The 22,666-nt window shown below is 31.1% G+C and overlaps 1 non-coding gene across 1 annotated transcript; it reads left to right on the top strand.

Annotated features, from left to right (window-relative positions):
- Positions 1–12,323: 12,323 nt before the first annotated feature.
- TRNAL-CAA lies at positions 12,324–12,407 on the top strand. Its single transcript has one exon. It is a non-coding gene; the product is annotated as a tRNA-Leu (tRNA).
- The last annotated feature ends 10,259 nt before the right edge of the window (positions 12,408–22,666 follow it).

Below are 22,666 nucleotides of genomic sequence, written 5' to 3' on the forward strand. Positions count from 1 at the left end.
GCTTTTCCTTTTCATTTTTTTTTCTTTAAATAAGCTACAAGAAAGTATAAGTAGTTCATAAACCAAGAATATCCTTCATTAATCTTAAAATAAGATATAAACACATATTTGCATTTCATAATTCATCTTTCAAAATTCTATTCTTACAAAATATTTTTGAAAAATATATTATTGACAACCTAACTGTCCATCTACATTTAAAACGAGAGAAAAAATAAAAATGGCAATTTGTAAGAGACATGATAGTATGGAACGAGAGGAGGAAAAGAGATAAAGAGAGACGGTAAGATGCTTTTGTTAAGAAATGTAAAGAGATACAAGGTTGCGAATGTGTATTAATGCATTTGAACCATATTTTTTCATAAGGGTTGGTATAGTTTACCATTTATGTAATGTAATGTAAAAGTCCCACATTGTGTGGAATGTGAAAGAAAAGAAACTTTATATGGTGGATGAAAAGGTTGTGTTATTGCCGAGCTAAGTAACAAGAGCTTGTAACCCAAGTGGGGGCATGAAGGTGATGGAACAACTTTGAGGCTCCTTGGTTGGAGTTTTGGATGCCAAAAGTTGGCTTGCCCTTTCCAAGTTGAGAGTTGGGTGATGGGACTTGTGCGAAGGCATAGGTCTCATCTCTCTTAGACAAGAGGGCATTGCGTGAGGCTGGTTTCACAGAGCAGCGATTACCTCTAGCACCAACAAGTTATTGCAACCACCCTCCAAATAAATACCTAAGAAGCCTCACTTGCTTGGACCATCACCTTTTTTCATTTTTTATTCAACATTGCTTTACATTTGAGATATTTCTTAACACCTCTACCTTATATCTATTTTTTCTTTTGAAATTGTTATAGTTGATTCTCTCAAAGTAACAGATGTGAATATGGTCGATATAACTTCTACAATGGTGTTTAGGTATGTCCACTAATTTTTTATACTATATTATTGCCAATTTATGATATACACAAAGTGTACTAAAATCCACTTTTATACTAATGGTGACAAACTTTCTTTTTCTAACCAAAATATTCTTTTGTTCAAATTGTTTTAACGTGATTTAGCTATCTATATTTTTATATATTCTATACATTGTTTCAGAGTATTAACGTATCACTTTTATAGATTTAACAACCCTTTAAGTTCGAGATGTAATAATTAAAACAAAACTAATGAAATAGGGTTGATATGTTTGATTGAGCATTTTTGAGTTTACATATGCTAGTAAAATTAAACTAAATTTTGTAGAATGACATGTGATATTAAAATGTAAGAGTTATAAATTCTACAATACTATTATTAGTCACTATTCTAGATATATTTCTTGCAAGACCAATCCCAGAACTAATTATAGAATTAGTAAGTTCTCATACACTGAATGACCTACAAGATTTAGCAAAATGTAATAAAACAAATAACTTAAAGTTGAAAACTACTATAAGAAGAAGAAGAAAAAAACTCATGTGAGTATAAGAAGATAAATTAATAGATGTTGAATAAGTCTTGCATCTATAACCAATAAAATTATGGAACCTAACAATTGAAAAATAAGTGTTGCAAATTTTCAACGATCTATCTATTTGTTATTCAATAAACAAATTATAACATAAAAGAAGAAATAAATAGTTTATTAAAAAATAAGTAAATTAATTAATCACGACCAAAATGAACTTTTATATATTTAGCACCGTTTGAAAAATTTCAAAATTTTTTTGAGACAAAAAATATTTAAAAATTAATCAAATTATTTAAAATTAAAGGAAGTGTATATTTTATATTTACAAAAAGGTGAAAGTCTAACTTAATAAAACTTTAAATACCATTTTTTCATTTAAAAAATAATATAAGGCTACACATGTAATCACAAATGGAAGATCGGGAATGAAAAAAAGAAATTGGGAATAGATAAATAAAATATTTTTTTTCTTACTTCCCTTTTTTATTTTTATTTTTTTAAAAAAAAAAATTGCAACGAAACTGTTATTTCTTTCTTTTTATTAAACCTATTTTTTTATTTTGCTAAAAATGATTTTTATTCGGTGCTACCTTTCACTTTCACATATTTGTACTGAAAATTTTATTCGTTGAATTTACATTAGGATTAGAATTATGTTTTTCTGTCTACTTTTTCTTTTTCGATATTTTTTTATTTATAAGATTTCAGAGTATTTTTACGTATACTTGAATGAAGAATTGAAATTTTTTTCTTGAATGGAATGATAGAACAATTAACAAGGTTAAAGTTAAGCTTTTTGGTAGATAATGGATACGAAGTTTCTAATGAAATAATCCATCTACACAAATTTTTATACTTATATTTTCCTAATTTTTATTCACAGTCTGAAAATTAATTAGTCAAATTAATTGTGATAGTTTAATAGAAAATTTTTGTGTAAAAAAAATCATAAAATAAATTTACTTTAAGCCTTCTAAACTATTGAACCATTCATGTAGCCAATCTTATAGTCAAGTCCGGCTCAAGAGTGAAACAAGTATTCACACGTATAAAAAAACCTTAATTTTTTAAATATTAATATTTGTCTATTTAATTAATAATGAAATTATGTTTAATGAAAAAAATCTCTTAAATATTTTTAGTACTATATATCTTTATTAAATTAATTATAGAATTATGTTTAAGAAAAAAAAATGTCTTAATTTTTTTTAGTATTAATATATCTTTATTAAATTAATTATAACTTTATATGTTTAAAAATAATATAATTAAATTATTATAAGTGTCCGTTAATTTTTATTAGTATTAAAAATGAATGAGTTAAAAAATTTTAAATAAATTATAATTTTGTTTAAGAAAAAGAGAATTATAATTTTAATGTGTAACTACAAAAAATTTAGTTACCAGACTCGGTAGACTCGTCTAATCAGTGAATAAAGAAACTCGTCTAATGTGTATTGCAAGACTTGTCTAATCAGAGAAAGGATATAATCGATTAATGTGTATTAATAAAGTTGTTTAATATGTGTATTAATAGACTTGTCCAATATGTATATATGAACAAACTCGTCTAATGTATATTATTAGATTCGTCTAATTAGTATATGGACAAACTCATTTAATGTTTGGTGTAAGATTTATAACATCTTAAATTTATACTACAATGATTTTAGTACTTAAAATTATACTTATAAATGTAACACCCCATTTAATTAATAAATATAATTAAAGGAAGCATCCCACTGATTAATAAAAGAAAAGCGGCCCCGGAGTTTAAACCCTACTCCTTACAAGTATCTAAGGAAGTTCAAACATAAAAGGCACACCACGATGCCAAACAGGTACAAAGGTAAACGACAATAGTTGATGATACACCCAAAAGCTAAAACAGAACATGGGTCGTGGCCCTAAAGGAAAGCCCAAATAAAAGAACTCCAGTCTGGGTAGACTATGCAGCGGAATCATCCCTCCTCTGTTGACCACGAGGACCTCTCGCATCTGCTCCCATCAATAAATTGATGATCATCGCAAAGGTAGAAGAACAACATACAAAACAATCAAACAAACAAAGGGTAAGCTAGAGCCAAAAATATTTTTATCATGCAATTAAATATGCCTTCACAGTCCAATATACATATATCATCCAAGCATGTTATGACCTTTCAATCAATACACTAAGACTCGACTCGACTCATCCGGATACATATAACCTTGTCAGATTCAGCGGATGCTTGCACTTGTGGTGGATACCTCTGCTTAACCCCGAGCTGCTCACCCCCGAGCTATGTGTTACAAGTGTTACAATAAATCAATTCCCTCACACACAAGGTTAACCCTTAATGAGTTTCGGGCCTCCTGCTACTCTCACCACAAGAGTCAGTCCGCTCTAAGTAAGACTTACTGACTCTTTAGAGTGTCAGGATGCAATCCTTACCTTGAATCCTTACCAAGTTATATAGATGGGGCACCACCATGGACACCCACTAACAGGGGCCATGGAATTACGTCCCGACCACTGAAGCACGACCCTGAAATCCCACCTAGAGATTTCAAGGAATTATGCATTGACCATGGACCAATCATAATCAAACCAGTAATATTTAACATGCACAGATGTATATATATCATGTCAACCTTTACAATCTGTCCTCACTTGTATTTCATATCGAATCCATTCCATTCATCCTTCACAAATCACAATGTAGAAGTGTATTCCTACCGGCACCATGCCACAATCATTAATCCACCTTCACTCATGTCTCATGCCAAATCCATACCAAACCCATCATTTTAATTCCATGAATCACCCCATACAAACATCATGCTCACCTCATGTTAAAACTCATGAATCATAATCCCATCTTATTCATACAAGGTCACTCAATTCATACAGTTCATACTCAAGGTAAAGTATACCAAGCCAAACATACAATTAAGGGCCCAAAAACATGAAAGGTACAATTATATAAAGAAGTCCCATGCCAGTCTCGCTCAAGCCACAGGGTCTCGCTTAGGCGAGACTGTCATCAGGGAAACCTTGCGAGACTCGCGGATTGTCGCTTAAGCGAGCCGCTACTCGCTTGGGTGAGCATATCCCTCGCTTAAAAAGAGCTTCCTCGCCTGAGCTACGCCTACAACACATACCTCAAACCCTCACGCGTCCTCGCTTAGGCGAGCCTCTCTCGCCTAGGCGAGATGGTGTCTCGCTCAAACGAAAGCTCTTCGCCTGAGCGAGAGCTCGAGTGCGAGTTTGGGCCTGTTTCTGCAAGTCTCGCCTGGGCGAGGCCTGGTCGCTTGGGCGAGAACGTCGGGTCTCGCCACTGTTCATCCTACACAACCATCCAAACACACTCAAAACAGCAACATACATCCATTTAATATTTCACAATGGCACCACAAGCGTACAAAGCATAAAAACACAGGCAAAATGTGCAAGAAACAGACTTTAACAAAGATCCCTAGCTTCCCTTACCTAGAAAGGGGCTAATATCGGGCTTCGACTCTTAAACCAACGGGACCGACAACTCCAAGAGCAGATCTAAGAACTGAAACCAGTAGCATAGAACATGAACGAGGTTACTAAAGTGGACTCTAGTGGAGAAATACCAAAAAGAACTTTGAAAGGAACTAGTAGGGGTTGGGGTTTACCTTACGTGAAGACGAGCTGAGCTTAGAGCTAGCTTGACCAAGATTGGGGCTAAACCCTAGTAGAGCCTCTGTGGGGGAAAATGAGAGTGTGAGAGCACTGTTTCTGCAAGAATGACAGAAGTGAGAGGGGTTTGGCTGCCTTAGGGGCCTTGGACACCCTATGGACCAGCCCTTAGGCCCATTAGATTAGGGATAACCCTCTAAAAATTAGGACAGAATAAAAGAGGGTTTTACAATAAATATTCTCTACATAAAAATTATAATTATAGACATGTTTCTGTTTTATATTTTAATATATTTTAATTATTTTTAATTTAATTTAATTTTTTATTGTTTTTTTCAACTATATAAAAAAGTTTAATTATAATAATCAATACTATTTTATTATGTGAAAATTACATACCCTACAAACTACAAAAAAATATATAGTAAAATACTAAAATATTCTCTTCAAAAAATTATACTTACGAATATTCTCTTCATAAAAATTATAATTATAGACCATGTTTCAAAATTATTATATTTAATCAATAATTACTTAATAGATTAAATATATGTTTTATCTTTACATTATTTTTAAAAATCATTTAAAAATAAATAAATTTCATTGATACTTATTGATAAAATCATTTAAATAAAAATACATCTCAATTTTTAAAAATAAATAAAAATACTAGAAAAAATAATTAAAATTTTAGTTATTTTATTTTATTTTTGGTACTAATATTGTGTATGAATAACATTAATTGAACAACTTTGAAACATTTTGAAGAAAACCTACTCCGTATGAAGGTTTTATAAGGTTTGGATTATGTGACTTCTATATAATTTTTTGTTTGTTTGTTAAAGTAGTCTGAATCTCTTCACTGTATCAACGACTTCTTTTATGTTTTATTATATATTGTCTATGAATAACATTAATGAAATAACTTTGAAACATTTTGAAGGAAAACTTATTCCACGTGAAATTTCTACAATGTTTGGATCATGTGATTTCTATACTTTTTTTTTGAAAAATTACTCATCAATTTATTATCCGTATTTGTTAATTTTTATTATATTAAAACTGATATTAAATGAGTTAATTTTTTTTTTCAATGAATTATAATTTTGATTAGGAAAAATAAAATTATTAGTTACATTTATTATTATATAATGAATTTTGATTTTGATTTTCTTTTTTTATTTCTCTGTCACTTCTTATATATCGATTCCGCAACTTGTCCCTCCGTGTTTTCTTTATCCATTTCTTGAATCTCATGTTACTGTATGTGTGTACAAATCTTTTAATCCTTATTTTTTTGTTAGTATGTTTTTCTTTTTATTTGTGTTGATCTTCTTTTTATTCTATTTGTTGAATTTGTATTAGGATTACAAATGCGTTTCTTTTGTCCACTTTGATTTTTCGGTACTTTTGATTTATAGGATTTAGAGTTTTTCTACATATATTTGGATGAGGAATTGGAATTTTTTCTTGAATTGAATGATAGAATTATTAACTAGATTAGAGTTAAGCCTTTTCGTAGGTAATTGACATGAAATATCTTATGAAATAAGCAAAGAACACAAAGTTTTCTACATATAATTTCATAATCTCTAAGAATAGTGTGAAAAGTAAGTCAAACTAATTAAGACAATTTAATAGAAAAAATTTTGCATAAAAAAAACTTATAAAACAAATTTTAAAATAAAAGACTTCATTCTTATATTTGTTTTAGGCCTCCTAAACCTTTGAGCGACCCGTATAATCAATCTTATAGTCAAGGCCGACTCAAGAATGAAACAAGTATTCACATGATTTAATTTACGCCTAAAAAAATCCTCAATTTTTTTAATATTAATATTCATCTATTAAATTAATAATAAAATTGTTTAAGAAAAAATCTCTCAAATTTTTTTAGTAGTAATATATCTCTATTAAATTAATTATAAAATTATATTTAAGAAGAAAAATGCCTCAATTGTTTTAGTACTAATATACATCTATTAAGTTAATTATAATTTTACATGTTTGAGAATAAAATACAATTAAATTATTATGAGTGTCTATTAATTTTACTAGTATTAAAAATGATATTTAATGAGTTAAATTTTTAAATAAATTATAATTTTGTTTAGAAAAAAGAAAATTATTATTTATCTTTATTATGATATAATTAATTTTGATTTCTATGTTCTTCTTTTTGTTTATATGTGATTGCTCATCTATTAATTTCATTCTATTCTAGACTTCTTCTTTTGAGGATTTGGGTAGATTTCATATGCAAAAACTATAAATTTTTGAGACACGAAAAAGTTATTTATGCTTGTACTTAATTTATATTTACAGCAACATTAAAATAACAAAAAAGTAATTAAAATGAAAATTTCAAGAAAAACTAATTAATCTACAAGTGAATAAAGTATATGTTAACTGGAGACAATATGAAAATAATGAAGATGATTTAATTGCACTTTGTTTCATCGTAGTTCCACTTTGTAGAGTAAAGAAATGACAGAAGCAATTGAAAATGGAATATGCTTTTACTGAAAGATAAATATGAGTAGTATACTAGCAGAACAGAAACTGAAAAAACGGGAATTGAGGCATAATAACTATTTCATGTCCTTCTGATTGCGATGTGTGTCGTTGTTTGAAGTTATTAAGGAATACGTAGGTTCATGTCCTATTAAGGAGTACGTAGGTTCATGTCCTTCTAATTGCATGTAATCGATGAGACATAGCGAAGAAAGAAAAAGTGTTGAAACTCCCTCAAATATATCTCATCTCACAGGATCCTCTCTGCAGAACAGGAATTTGGTTTTCAAAGTATTTGTTTTTAGGACAGGACAGATTCCTTAGTGGTTGTTTCTCCAACATCTCAAAACACTCAAAGTTAGCCAAGTAGCATATTTTTTCATTTTTTATTCAACATTACTTTACATATGAGATGTTTCTTAACACTTCTCTCTAATATCTAATTATCCTTTTAAAATTGTTATAATTGATTCTCTCAAAGTAACATATATGAATATGGTCAATATAACTTCTATAATTGTACTTAGGTATATCCACTAATTTTTCATACTCTATTATTGCCTATTTATGATATAAACAAAGTATACTAAAATCCACTTTTATACTACTACCGACAAACTTTCTTTTTCTAACCAAAATATAATTTTTCTTCAAATTTTTTAATGTGATGTAGTTACCTATATTTTTATATATTCTATACATTGTTTTGGAGTATTAATATATCACTTTTATAGATTTAACATCCTTTTAAGTTTAATATGTAATAATTAAAAAAAAAAACTAATGAAATAGGGTTTGATATGTTTGAATTTTTGAGTTTACATATGCTAGTAAAAATTAAACTGAATTTTGTAGAATGACATATGATATTAAAATCTTTAAGAGTTATGAATTCTACAATACTATTATTTGTCATTATTCTAGATCTATTTCTTGCAAGACCAATCTCACAACCAATTAGAGAATTGGTAAGTTTTTTAATAATCGTCATACACCGGATGACATACAATATTTAGACAAATATAACAAAACAAATAACTTAAAATTGAAAACTACTATAGGAAAAAAAAAAACTCATAAGAGTATAAGAAGATAAATTAATAGTGATGTTGAATAAGTCTTGCATCTATAACCAATAAAATTATGCAACTTAGGAATTAAAAAATAAATGTTGCAAATTTTCAACAATCTATCTATTTGTCACTCAATAAAAAAATAAAAAAATAGTTTATAGAAAAATAAATAAATAAAGTTATCACGACCAAAGTGGATTTTTATATAGTTAGATTGTATGAAAAAAATTCTAATTTTTATTAGAGACAATAAATTTTTTAAAATCACATTATTTAAAATTTAAAGGAAATTTATATTTTATATTTACAAAAAAAAAGTCATAGTCTAACTTAATAAAACTTCGAATATCATTTTTTTTCATTTAAAAATTAATATTAATTTCATTGTCGTTTTTAAATTAATTAGTTGAAATAATTTTTTTAAATTAATATTGAATTACAATTACGTTTCCATAAAATAAAATATGGAGAAAAAAATGTTATTTTACTAAGTTGTAGATTTTAGTGTTACAAAACACTCCTAGATAGAAAATGACTTCATTCATACATATAAAACCTATTTCTATAGCCAAAGGGATGGATAAAGTGTCTAGTTTCACCGTTTAAATTTCAAAAGTATCGACTGAAGTTCTTTTGTTTCTGGGAATAATTATGTAAAATGCTTGGAAGTTACATGTATTTTTTAGAAGGCACGTAACTTTTTAGGTTAGATAAGTGTGTGTTAAAAGATTTTATGTTTTCCATAATTTCAATTATTTTTATATAGACTTCAATGCTAATTTAATTTTTATTTTTCTTGAGTTTGTTCAATTTAGTACTAATTTTTCTTTCTTATTTAATCAAGTACTAATTTTTATCAATTTTTGTCAGGGTGGAATCGTTCGTTTGATGTGACACCAAACGTGGCCTAACATGTCTAGTCTATCTTTCTCATCGTTCTTCATGGCCTCCAACATTCATCATTAATCACCCATCCCTACATACCTTCATTCCAAACATAACACTATCACAAATCATCTCCTCCCTTAGAAATTCAAGAAACCCCAATCACATACCTCCATTTGAAATTCAAGAAACCCCAATCACCAACCAATGATCTCACACAACTTCCACCTAGCCTCCTCCTCACCTTATCGCTCAAATCTTTCGTTGGCCCTGCCGTCACCGTTAGAGATGTCGCCAAAAAATGCCAATGCCACCATATTCTCCCTCTTCACAGGCAAACACAATTGCTTCCTAAACCCACAATCTCCATCACCTCATATTATTACTAGAGTTGCCACCAGCGCAAGAGCTCCTTTGCACTTTTGAGAATAGAGCTCGTCTCCACCGCGCCTATGGCGGTCAGATAAAACACACTATTCAAAGTTGATGCCTCGACCACGCCGAGGTTGTCATTCGCCACAACCGGTGCTTCATCAGAATGTTGTTCTTGTTCTAGCTTTGCTCTTTGATTTGTAATGATGTTGTGTTTGATTGGATATAAGGTGAATGAGATGAGGGAATATGAAGTTACATGCTCTCTGGTTGGGCTATGGGGATGAGGAGAGATAGAAAAAAGGAGTTCAATCTGCTTGTTTTGAGATAGGAGTGAAAGGGGTTTTGTTAAAGGAGAAAAAGAAGTTATTTTGTGTGTAATTATGTGTTGGTCGATTCTTAACTGGAAATTGATTAAGGAAGAAGATGAAGTTGATTACGATTAATAGTAGTGTGTTGGTTTTATGGAAAGGAAGATAATGTAGAGAAAGTTTATATGTGTGTTTTTTGTTGATGATGGGTGGTTTGGTGTTGAGAAAAGATGAATATGTAGAGATGGGTTTTTTTTTTTTTTTGTGAAGGAAGAAAATTGAGTGTGAAGTTGGATCACTAGAGAACATGAAGTGTGTTTTATGAAAATGAGAAGGAAGACACATGTTAGTGATAAAACATAATACGTCAAAGGCCACCTCAAATGATGTGTTCCACCCTCCACTATGATGTTAACTATTTAAACGACGCTACAAAATAGAACTAAATTGACAAAAATTGAAACTTGATTAAATAAGAAAAAAAATAGTACTAAATTGAACAAATTCAACAAAAATAAAGACTAATTTACTATTAAGGCCTTTCTATAAATAATGTTCTTGTTAAAACTTGAGATACTAAGATTAGGGATGTCAACACGGTAGATAGGAAACAAGTAGTAGTTCTCTTGCATATTTTTTTAATGTCTGCAGATATCTATGGGTATCCACGGGTACCCGCGGATATCCACGGGTACCCACAGATATTTACAAAAATAAAATATATTTAATAACATATTTTAACCATAAATTCAAATAAAAATACAATGCATAACATTTATAAATTTCAAATACAGTGCAAACAACTCATTTAAATACAAAGAAATGAAATTTTTTTAAAACTAATTGATAAAAAATAACTCATTCAAAATCAATGTGTTAATGTTTTAATCATTTTCTTAATTTAAATTAGAATATAGCAGGTACGGGTATCCGTGGGTACAAATACTATGATACCCATACTCGTCCCGTTAACATGCGAGTATAAAAAATACTCGTACCCGTTACCAGCGGATATCCATTTACAATATTCATTTCTTACCCATTACAAATTTTATGCGCCAATACCTACGGGTACGGATTTTTTTTTTACATACCTAACTAAAATTGTACAAAAGTTATACCCCTTTAGTCCTAATAAACCTCATCAAAAATTGGTTAATCAACTTACGTCGTCCATAAATAATTAATCATATAGATAAAAAATATAATATGTTAAAACCAAATTCAATTCTAACATCTAACATAATAACATATAAAATTATTGTCACAAGTTCTTAACAAAACTATGGCAACAATTTAATTATTGTCATATGATATTACTAATAACATATTTATATATTTATAATTTACGGTGGTGAATATTTACATTTCTTTAACTTTATTTTAATGACTTAAATAATAAAGGGTTAAATATGTTTTTGGTCACTCAAGTTTCAGTGAATTTTGGAATTAGTCCTTCATCAAAACTTTATACCAATTTAATCATTCATCTTTAAAAATGTGTGAATTTAGTCCTTTTAACCAAATTTTGTTAAGTTTATATGATATTTCAAGCGCATTTCATGATAGTATTTAAGTTAATATTGAAGCAAAAATGTGTCAAACAGTGTAAATAATTTAAATACTATCATGAAATGCGCTTGAAACGTCAGATAAACTTAACAAAATTTGGTTAAAAGGACTAAATTCACGCATTTTGAAAGATGAAGGACTAACTTGGTCAAAAGTTTTGATGAGGGACTAAATCCAAATTTCGCTGAAACTTGAAGGACCAAAAACATATTTAACCCAATAATAAATAGTAAACATAAATCTAATTTCCTAAATTTTCAAGTCATTTAATTTATGTTATATGAATTATTTTAAAACTTTAAAATCGATTAAGAATTTATGTTATGTTATTAATTCTAAAACTTTAGAATTAAATTAAATTAATTAATCGTGACTACTAATAAACAATGTACATTAAGTAGGCGATTTTAAGATAGCATATCATATCCATAATTTTTTGTATTTGAATACCATGAAATCATGTTCCTTTTAGTGTCAGCAAATTTAACTCCAGTGTCAGGATGGCCGAGTGGTCTAAGGCGCCAGACTCAAGTTCTGGTCTTCGAAAGAGGGCGTGGGTTCAAATTTCACTTCTGACATTTTTCATTTTTTCATTTTTATACTTTTTATGGACATTTACTGATAGTCCAACTTCAGGACACATAAGAGAAAAAATGAAAAAAATTAAATTTATATTTTGGATAACTTGTACTACTGTACCCTCTCATAAATTAAATTTATTTTAAGTCTACGATGAGTTCATTAACAAACCAAATTTGAAATGAATAAATTCAATTTTTTACCTACTCATATCCGAACTATATAAGAATATGCATTTATAATATAATATCTAATTAAATATAATAGAATCCAAACTACATGAATTATATCATTATAATTTGGATATTTTCTCATATATATATATATATATATATATATATATATATAATTTTAATTGATTAAATAATAAATAGTCAACAAAATAATCATATTTTTTTTTTTATATATTTTGAACACCTCTTATACACTTAGTCTAGATTAAAAAAGATTTACAAAAAAAATATATTTATGGAGTATTCATTCAATTCTCATACTCACTCTTATATTATAGAATTTTTTTATATGATTATACTGAGTTAAGCGTTCTCATCGATATTTACCAGTAACACGACGACAAACTCTTATAATTAGGTGAAGTTTGACTTTGTTAGAATCTCTTTTTCACCTTGGGAGATTTAGACTCTTTTTCAATAAAAACATTTGGTATTCAATGTGGGAGAGGCAAATTTTTTCCACTCATGATCCTAACAAAAGTAGAATTGTCATGTCATTATTGACAATTCTTGAGATGGATTCATCACACAATGGAACCCTGACAACTCATATTGATGTCATTCTTCAGAAAAAAAATGAAGAAAATCTCCAAAATGCATAATAAATTTGATAAAGATTTGGAGCTTTAAGAGAATCAATATAGAGTCAAATTGATTCAACATTGGAACAAGTTAAGTTAATATCAAAACAAGTTGCATACTTTCCTATAAAAATTGGTAGTATTCAACCAAAACAAGACTACTCATTGTCTGAACAAGACAAACGAGGTTGAACCCCACATGAACAAATTGTTGAATCTCATACAATCCATAGATCGAAACCAGTACTCCAATCCAATCCAGTTTGTTTGTGTTTAGGCTACATTGTTATACATGTGGGCAAGTTTAGCATGGCCTAAAGTAAAAAGTGTTGTAGTGTAAATGAAGACAACCATAGTAAAAATAATTGTTGGGTATGACTCTATGTTTAGAACTTGGTGATACATGTTTAACTTATAATTTATTAGGCTTAATTGGTCTTTTGGTCCTCATATTCCTTTATGTGATCCAATTCGGTCCTCTAATTATTTTTCTTGGTTCAATTAAGTCCTTGTAGTTGTAAAAATGATCCAATTAAGTCTTTTTCGCTTAGATTGACGTTAACAGCATGTTCGTACATGTTATGTGTCAATTCGTAGTATTTTCACGTGTTAATGTTAGTGTGAGTATCACATATTAGTGAGTACCATGTGTTAGTGTCATTGCACATGAGAATGTCTTGTATTCAATTTAGTCATTGTATATAAAATGTTGACTCAATTGAATCCTTATATTTTAAAATTTTGACTTAATTGAGTTCTAATTTTATTTTTCAATTTAAATTAAAAAACACATATTTTAAAAAATGACAATGTAAAATAACATTTGTAAGTTTTAAATTTTATATTTTTAATATGTGAAGTGTCACTTTAAATTTACATTTTTAATATTTTTAAAAAAATTATAAGTTTAAAATAGGGATTTTTTTTATTGAAATTTAAAATGTAAAAAATACAATTAATTTGAATATTTAAATGGATTGATTTGATGTATAAATTTTGAAAAATTATTTTAATATGTATATATAAGTTGCTATTAAGCTTAATTACTGATTTGGTCTCACTTTGGAGAGGAACAAAGATTCTACATTTAAATATAAAAAAGATTGGGACTCAATTGAGTCAAGATTTCAAATACAAAGACTAAACTATACTCAACCAATTTCAAAATATGTTCAACCCACTATATCAACAAATGCAAAATCACTCATACTCCATTATAACTACCTAGGAATATCTAATGTGCAAATCATATAGCATGGGTTCACATATATTAAGTCTTAAGTAAGCACATATATGGATTAGCATTGTTCTACATCTTCTTTTTAAGTATCTCAATATGCCTTGCTGCCTCTCCTATCGGCCACAACCGATAGAGCACGTGCGGAAACCATGCTACGGATCACACACCGTAACGCCAAGTGGAGTTCCCAAATACGAACAGAGTCCGTAACGTCCCAGGACTACCAAACTCGTTAGCATCCACTGAGGAGGGCAATCCAACTAGACCTATCCGTACTGGCCACAACCAGCACACCCACACCGGCAACACTCGCCAACCCGAGCCACCACTCAAGGGTTCCTCGTGTTCATCTGCTATCCCGAGCCACAACTCAAAGGAAGTCATTCTGGGCCACAACCCATAGAATGCCACGTGCTTAACCCCTGTCCCGGGCAACAACCCAAGGACACGTTCCGGGCCACAACCCATGGAACACCAGTAAGCTCACCATTAAGACACTCTAGAAGCATTATAGGTCATGCATCAACATCCAAGCTTTACTCAAACCAATCCCTCCTCATTTATTGCCTTTAAACCTAACATCCCTCCATCCTTGCAATAAACTTCCAATTCACGCATAATCATCTAAGTTCCCCTCGCTTAAGCTAGGTTACCTCGCCTGAGCGAGTACGACACACTAAACCAGTCTCGACTTCTCGCTTAGGCGAGTTACACTCGCCTAGGCGAGATCACTCGCCTGGGTAAGATCACTTTCGCCCAAAAATTCAACACTCTCGCCTGAGCTGCAAGTCAAGCCAACCACAAAAGAATCTTCACGTTCTTGCTTAGGCGAGAGACTCTCTCGCCTGAGTGAGACATTCTTTCACTCAAAAGATTAATATTCCCGCCTGAGCGGGATGTCAAACTAAAGCACCAACCCTCTCGAATTCTCGCTTAGGCGAGTCTCACTCGCCTAAGCGAGATGAACCCTCGCCCAAACCCCAAATTTCTCCGCCTGAGCGATAGCCATGAGCGAATAGGGGGATACGCGTCCCTGCATATCTTACCTAGGCGAACCTAGCTTGCCTAAGCGAGAATTGCAGGTTCTGTCACAGGTTCACGCACACAACCATTGCACCAACGACCCAAAACACAACTCAAACACACCAATTCATTAAGCACAATTTAGATAAGCACATGAGCATTATTTGGACACGAAAATAAGCCCTAACCACCCAACTTTGTATAATCACAGAATACACAAAATCCCATCCCATTATAGGCAAACTCTTAGGTCCAATTCCAATGAAACAGTCCACAAAATCCACAACCCCGAATTCCCTCAAGTGTAGCACGAAATTTAGGGCAGCAATTCATCAAAATCATACAAGAACAGTTAAGATAGGGTTTCAGGTTCAGCTCCCCTAACCTGAAATTTCCTTGCTTAAACTTGAATTCGGGAGGTTCCTTTAATCTCAATTGGATATCCTTATCATCACTTCAGTTTCTCCTTGCTAACACACACAATTCAAGTATCATCTCATACAAAAATGTGGCCCAACATATCATTAAATCAATAATAACAAAAACATACACAATTGGCATACATAGGACTCGAACCCAAGTCCCCTCACACAATCAAAGTACTCTCAACCATTTGAGCTAGTACTTTTCCACGTCATCCCCATTAAAATTTAATATCATAAATAAGCTACCTTCCCGCTTTAATTAATTAATTAATTAAATTCCGCGGATCTTACACTTCATCTTGAACCCTTATTTTTCTAAGAACCCCTCTTCTTCTTCCTCGCAACAGTGTGGGTTTACCCATTGGGCGAAAGCTTCGACAGTTCGATGTTCGTATCCATTGGGGTGGAAAGGAGGGATTTGTGTTGTTGTTTGTAGTGTCGTCATCGTTGTAGTGGTGTAAATTTGTGGATTTCGTCTTTGTGGTGAAATCTAATTGGGGCCGCTTCTTCGAAAGGTGCGTGGTGGTAAGTTGTATTTATTTTTGCGTATTGCTTGTGATTATTTTTTGTGTAAAAAGAAAGAACGAAGATGGGTTTTCGTTTTGAATGTGGGTTGTTGAGGTTAGGGATGATATTACCTTCATACTCTTATTCCTTCATTTAGTAATATGATGTTGTTAATTAAATTAAGAAAATTGCATTTCTTGACTCACCAACATATACTCCCCACTAGTAATGAAGAGAGTGAAGATTTAAAGAGGTTTTGTACATCCTTTCACACATGTTCAAAATGTATACCACAGGTTGACACTTACGTAGCCATGTGTAAGCAAAAATATTGCGCAGTGGTAGTGAAGAAATATAAGAACCTTTATTTTCCTTTTCCAAAACACAAAGAGGGGAAAAATTGGACTCACTTGAAGGAATAAGAGTATTAAGATTTAACTTTATCACATTAACTCAAAGCATGAAAGTGTCACTACTAAAGATATCAAAAAAAGAAAAATTCATGTGCAAAGCATTGCAGCTGGATTAACAGTTATTAACTCACGGGTTGGCATGTAGTAAGAGGATGTATTCATATGTTGTTGTGGATTAAATTAAGAAAATTGCATTCCTTGACTCACCAACATATTCTCCCTACTAGTAATGAAGAGAGTGAAGATTGAAAGAGGTTATGTACATCCTTTCATAAATGTTCAAAAATTATACCACGAGTTAGCACTTACGTAGCCATGGGTAAGGAAAAATAATGCGCAATGGTAATGAAGAAATATAAGCACCTTTATTTTCCTTTTCCAAAACACAAAGATGGGCAAATTTGGACTCACTTGAATAAATAAGAGTGTGAAGATTTAACTTTATCACATTAACTCAAGACATGAAGGTGTCACTACTAAAGTTATTGAAGAAAGAAAAATTCATGTGTAAAGCATTGCACCTGGGTTAACACTTATTAAGTCACAGGTTGGCACGTAGTTAGGGGACATAGTGATATGATGTTGTGGATTATATTAAGAAAATTGCATTCCTTGACTCACCAACATATACTCCCCACTGGTAATGAAGAGAGTGAAGATTTAAAGAGGTTTTGTATATCCTTTCACGCATGTTCAAAACGTATACCACAGGTTAGCACTTACGTAGGCATGGGTAAGTCATAATACTGCACGGTGGAAGTGAAGAAGAAATATAGGCACCTTTATTTTCCTTTTCCAAAACACAAAGAAGGGCAAATTAGACTCGCTTGAAGGAATATGCGTATGAAGATTTAACTTTATCACATAAACTTAAGGCATGAAAGTGACACTATTGAAGTTATCGAAGAAATAAAAATTCATGTGCAAAACATTGTACCTAGGTTAGCATTTATTAAGTCACAGGTTGACACGTAGTAAGGGGAAAAATCCAATAATATGACTTCAGCATTTTTATAATTAATTCTTACTTAACATCATAAAAGACACGTACTAATGCATTATACTCTTCAGACATTCAAAAAATATATATATTTTCAACATGGCTACATTCACCAACATAAGACTGCAAAATTTAGTAATTTAAGTTTCTTCTAATTATGGCGCTTTCTCCTTGCGTAAGTAAAAAACAAAGTTCGTATGGTTTGACTCTTAAAACGTTTCCTTGGTTGATCCTTCAATCGGTGATACAAATTACTGCTTTGCGATTGATTGATGTCTTCATGTTCAACAAGGAAGCCACCAAGATGGCCAAATAGGTTGAGAGTTCCCATAACACATTCTTTTTGCCAATTCAGTACTTGCATAAAAAAATAGTTTTTGTTGGAGCCAAATTAGACTCCACTTTGAGAACATGACTACAATTTCCATGGATTGAGATCATTTATGCTCAATTATAACTAATAGGGGTAACCAATGTGCAAATCATAGACCATGGGTTCGTAGTTATGAACTCTTAAGTAAGCACATATTTGGATTTACACTTTACTTAGTAAACCAATGAATGAATATCATCCCTGCTCAACTATAACTAACATGGATATCTAATGTGCAAATCATAGAGCAAGTTTTCGCAGTAATTATATCTTAAGTGTGGATTTACAGTTTACTCAATAAGTCAACAAATGCAAAAACACTCATGCTTCATTATAACTACTAGGAATATCTAATGTGCAAATCATACAACATGGGTTCGCAGATATTAAGTCTTAAGTAAGTACATATGTGGATTTACAGTTTACTGACTTAATTCAAGAAAATGTAAGCGGAAGCATTTCAAAAACAACAACAAAAATAAGAACACAAAATCTTAACCCTAACCTCAACAACCTACATTCAAAACAAAAAACCATCTTCGTTCTTTCTTTTTACACAAAAACTAATCACAAGCAATACGTAAAAATAAAAATACAACTTACCACCTCACACCTTTCGAAGAAGCATCTCCGATTAGATTTCACCACAAAGACGAAACTCACAAATTTACGACACTACAACGATGACAACACTACAAACAACAACAAAAATCCCTCCTTTCCACCCTAATAGATACGAACGCCGAACCGTTGAAGCTTTTGTCCAATGGATAAACCCACACTTTTGCGACAAAGAAGAAGAGGAGTTTTTAGAAAAATAGGGGTTGAAGATGAAGAAAGGTGGTTGAAGACCAACATCAATGGTTGAAGACGACGAACAAAATGCTTTTTAGTTCAACCATTTGCACTTCTGTTTTCTATTTTTTCTCCTCCAATTTCTACTCCCGCTTTTTACTTTTTCTCCTCCCGCTTTCTCCTAAAATAACCAAAGTGAATTGAAAAAAATTGAAAAACATATGCCATGTCACGTTGTGAGACAAGTTGTCAAAAAGTGGATGTTACTATATCATTTTGCATAAATATATTTTATACAGGCCATGCTTGGGACTCACACGTGTGTCAGGATGGCCGAGTGGTCTAAGGTTTTAAACTTAAGTTCTTGTCCTCGAAAGGTTTTGGAAATTTAGGAACTTAATTAATAAAGGTTTTTACTTCACCATAATGTGATGTCTAAAAATATGTTCATATGTAGTCTCTTGAATTTTCTTTAAATATATCTAATCTCGAGAATCCTCCGGTCTCCTATGTAGAGAACAGAAACTTGTCAAAACTTTTGTTTTTAGACAAGACTGATTCTATATTGGTTGTTTCTCTCAGATATCTAAACATTCAAACTCATGAGTTCAACTTGTTGTTTTCATAAATAGTTAATCATATACAAATAAAAACCTATACATCATATAAACAAGAAGTTAACGTTAACATCAAATCATTGTTGTATTTTATATAATTTTATTATATAAAATTATTATTCTCTATTTTATTATTATTATTGTGGATTAACATTAATTAATAAATTATATTATTTGTAAATATCAATTATATTGCACATTTGTTATTAATTTATCGATAATATATATTGGGTTTCTGATGAATGGTCCGTGATGGGTTGGATTGTTCAATGAATGGTCTGTGATAGACTTAAATATTCATGAACTTGTTGAGAGGTCCCTGGTCTCTGCTGGTAAGGATATAAAATTGATATCCCATTAGTCAATTTTATGAGACGACGTAGTAACACACATAGATACGTCTAGGATAACCTCCTACCAGATAAGAGAGCAGTATAGTCTCACAAGTAAAAAATTTCTAATCTTTCATTTTCATTTATTCTATTTGGAAGATCAGGTACCACCACTCTTCAATCTATATTGTTCCTAATTATAGATACGTTTCCGCATTATTAGGAACACTTCTTAATATTTAGGAATAACTTATTGTATGAATGGTTTGATATTTCTTATGATCTATTTAAGATTCATAATCTAACCATTGGTATCAGAGAATGTTAGAATTATGATTATGTTATATCTCTAATTGCATTGACCTTAATTACTTTTCCAAATTTTATGAGAAAATGAACCCTAATTATGCGAAATCTCAAGTCTGGTCTTCCATTGCTCCGGTTTAATCTTTATCGAGGGTTTATAACCGTTTTCCCAAATATTGTAAAGAACCCTAATTTTGTTTTGATTAAATCCCTAATCTAGTTTCTTCTCTGGTATTCCCGTGGGTCACCAATCTTTTACGTTCCCATGTACTAATCTTTTTTGTGCCACTCTCTGGATTTCTTCTTCCTTGGTGTCAAGAAGAGGTGTTGTTCCTCGTCTTCCATGGAGCTCGCCATGGCTGCGTTTCGCGCAGTAACGTTCCGTTTGTCAGCATCGCGATGGTCACTTGCAGCTTCGTTCAAAGCTCGCGCTAGGGACCTACACTCTTATTCGAGCCAGTGGTGGCTTCGCCGCGGCGATTCGCGACTTCTGCTTTGTCCATGGCGATGTGCTCGCGGTGATGGCTGCGACAGTGATCTGGTGCGATGGTGGGTCTGCTTGCGCTGCTAGCGTTTGTGACGGTGTTCGCAATGGCGCATTCGGCACAAGATGGTAACTGCGTTTTCGCAAGCAGATCAGGTTCGTACCTCGCGTTGGAGTCACTGGTTCTCTATGGCTGCAGCTTAGGTGCGTCACTGTGGTGGTTTTGATTTTGGTGACTCACGAGAGAGGATAAAGAGAGAAAGGGGGTTTGCTTTACTGAATCGTGATGTCTATGTAAGACCTTTAATGGTACTGTGCAAGTGGATTGTATTAATTAAGCTTTTCTCTACTTAAGCATGAATTGAGTGATGATGTTGTCATTGTTGATACAATTTTCGATGTGATTTGCAACCTGTATGACCCATGCATTGGAATTAAAATTCATTTGTTACGTGTATTTTCTGGATGCACTAAAATGATGCATGCCGGTGCAGATTTCTTTTGGTGCATAATTAAGTGCATGGATTGGAATATTGCAAATCTCTTTTTCCCTATTCCAATGTGACATAATTGTTGGAATTTGGATGAAAGTCATGTGTAGCATTGAAATTGAAACGTTCTGTGACTTATTTTGGATGGATAGCATTTTGGTAATAATTGGTGTGCAATTGATTCATGCATTGGAAGTTGTGATTGCACACCAATAATATTGCAATGTCTTTGAATTAAGTAATGCAATTAATAATGCTTATAAGTAAAAAATCTATTATCATACCTTTTACTTTGATCAAAATTTGATTCCAGTGTACAATTGGATGTTTGCATGAGTTTGAATTTCATTTTTCAAGTGAAATTCAATTAGGAACATTTTAATTGTCACTTGTCTTGTATTAAGTATCTTCATGGCTAATTGAGTTGTTTGATTGAAAAAAAATAAAAGCTATTTTTTATGTGAATGTGAATTGCATAAACAATTTATTTTATTATTATAAATATATTTGATTTGAAAATAAATAAATATTCAAATTTTGGTTACTTAGCATTTTTTATGAGCAAATTAAATGTTTAACTTTTTATAACCTCATATTTAAAGTGACATCTTTTGAATAGATGTTTCGTAAAAAATGTTAAATATTTGTGTTTATGTATATCCATATATTTTAATTTCAATTGTTTTGGATTTTCACCATGGTGATCATATTTTTTGGAAAATCACATCATTCTGCTACGTAAATTACCGAAATATTATTTGGTTAAGCATGAGTAATATAATTTTATATGATTGTGATCTCACCTATCATGGGCACAATTATATAAAATTTTGTGTGAATGAAATAATTTAATTTTAATTATTTCATGAATAAAACTTAAGTTTGTATATTATATTCTCGGCTTTTGGGTATGAAATTTTTTGTACAATTTTTTTGTTATTTTGGTAACTTGTTAGTGTGTTGTGCTCTCCCTGATAGCATGTTTATATTTGAATTAAATTTTTTTTTTACCCTCATTGGTAAATTTTTTTAATTTAAGGGTTGTTCCTGCATAATATAATTTTCTTATATTTTGTTAAGCATGATTAATATAATTTTATATGATTGTTGTTAGACCCGGAAAAATTAATTAATTAAATAATTAATTAATTAATAAATGCGGGTAGATAGCGCCTTTATGAAATTAATTATTGTTTTATATGATGTGGAAAAGTACTAGTTCAAGTGGTTGAGAGTACTTTAATTGTGTGAGAGGACATGGGTTGTTATTTTATTATTGATTTTTAATAATATGAATGAGTATGAAATTGGTATTGTAAGCTTATCATGATTGAAGTGTATCACTAACATGACTTGGTTGAATTGATTATGCACTTGAATGGTAACTAAGTGGTTATGGGTTCAAACTTGGTTGGGAATGAAATTGGAACTTTATTCT

The sequence above is a fragment of the Vigna unguiculata genome, chromosome 11, assembly GCF_004118075.2.
Source record: "Vigna unguiculata cultivar IT97K-499-35 chromosome 11, ASM411807v1, whole genome shotgun sequence".
NCBI lineage: Eukaryota > Viridiplantae > Streptophyta > Magnoliopsida > Fabales > Fabaceae > Vigna > Vigna unguiculata.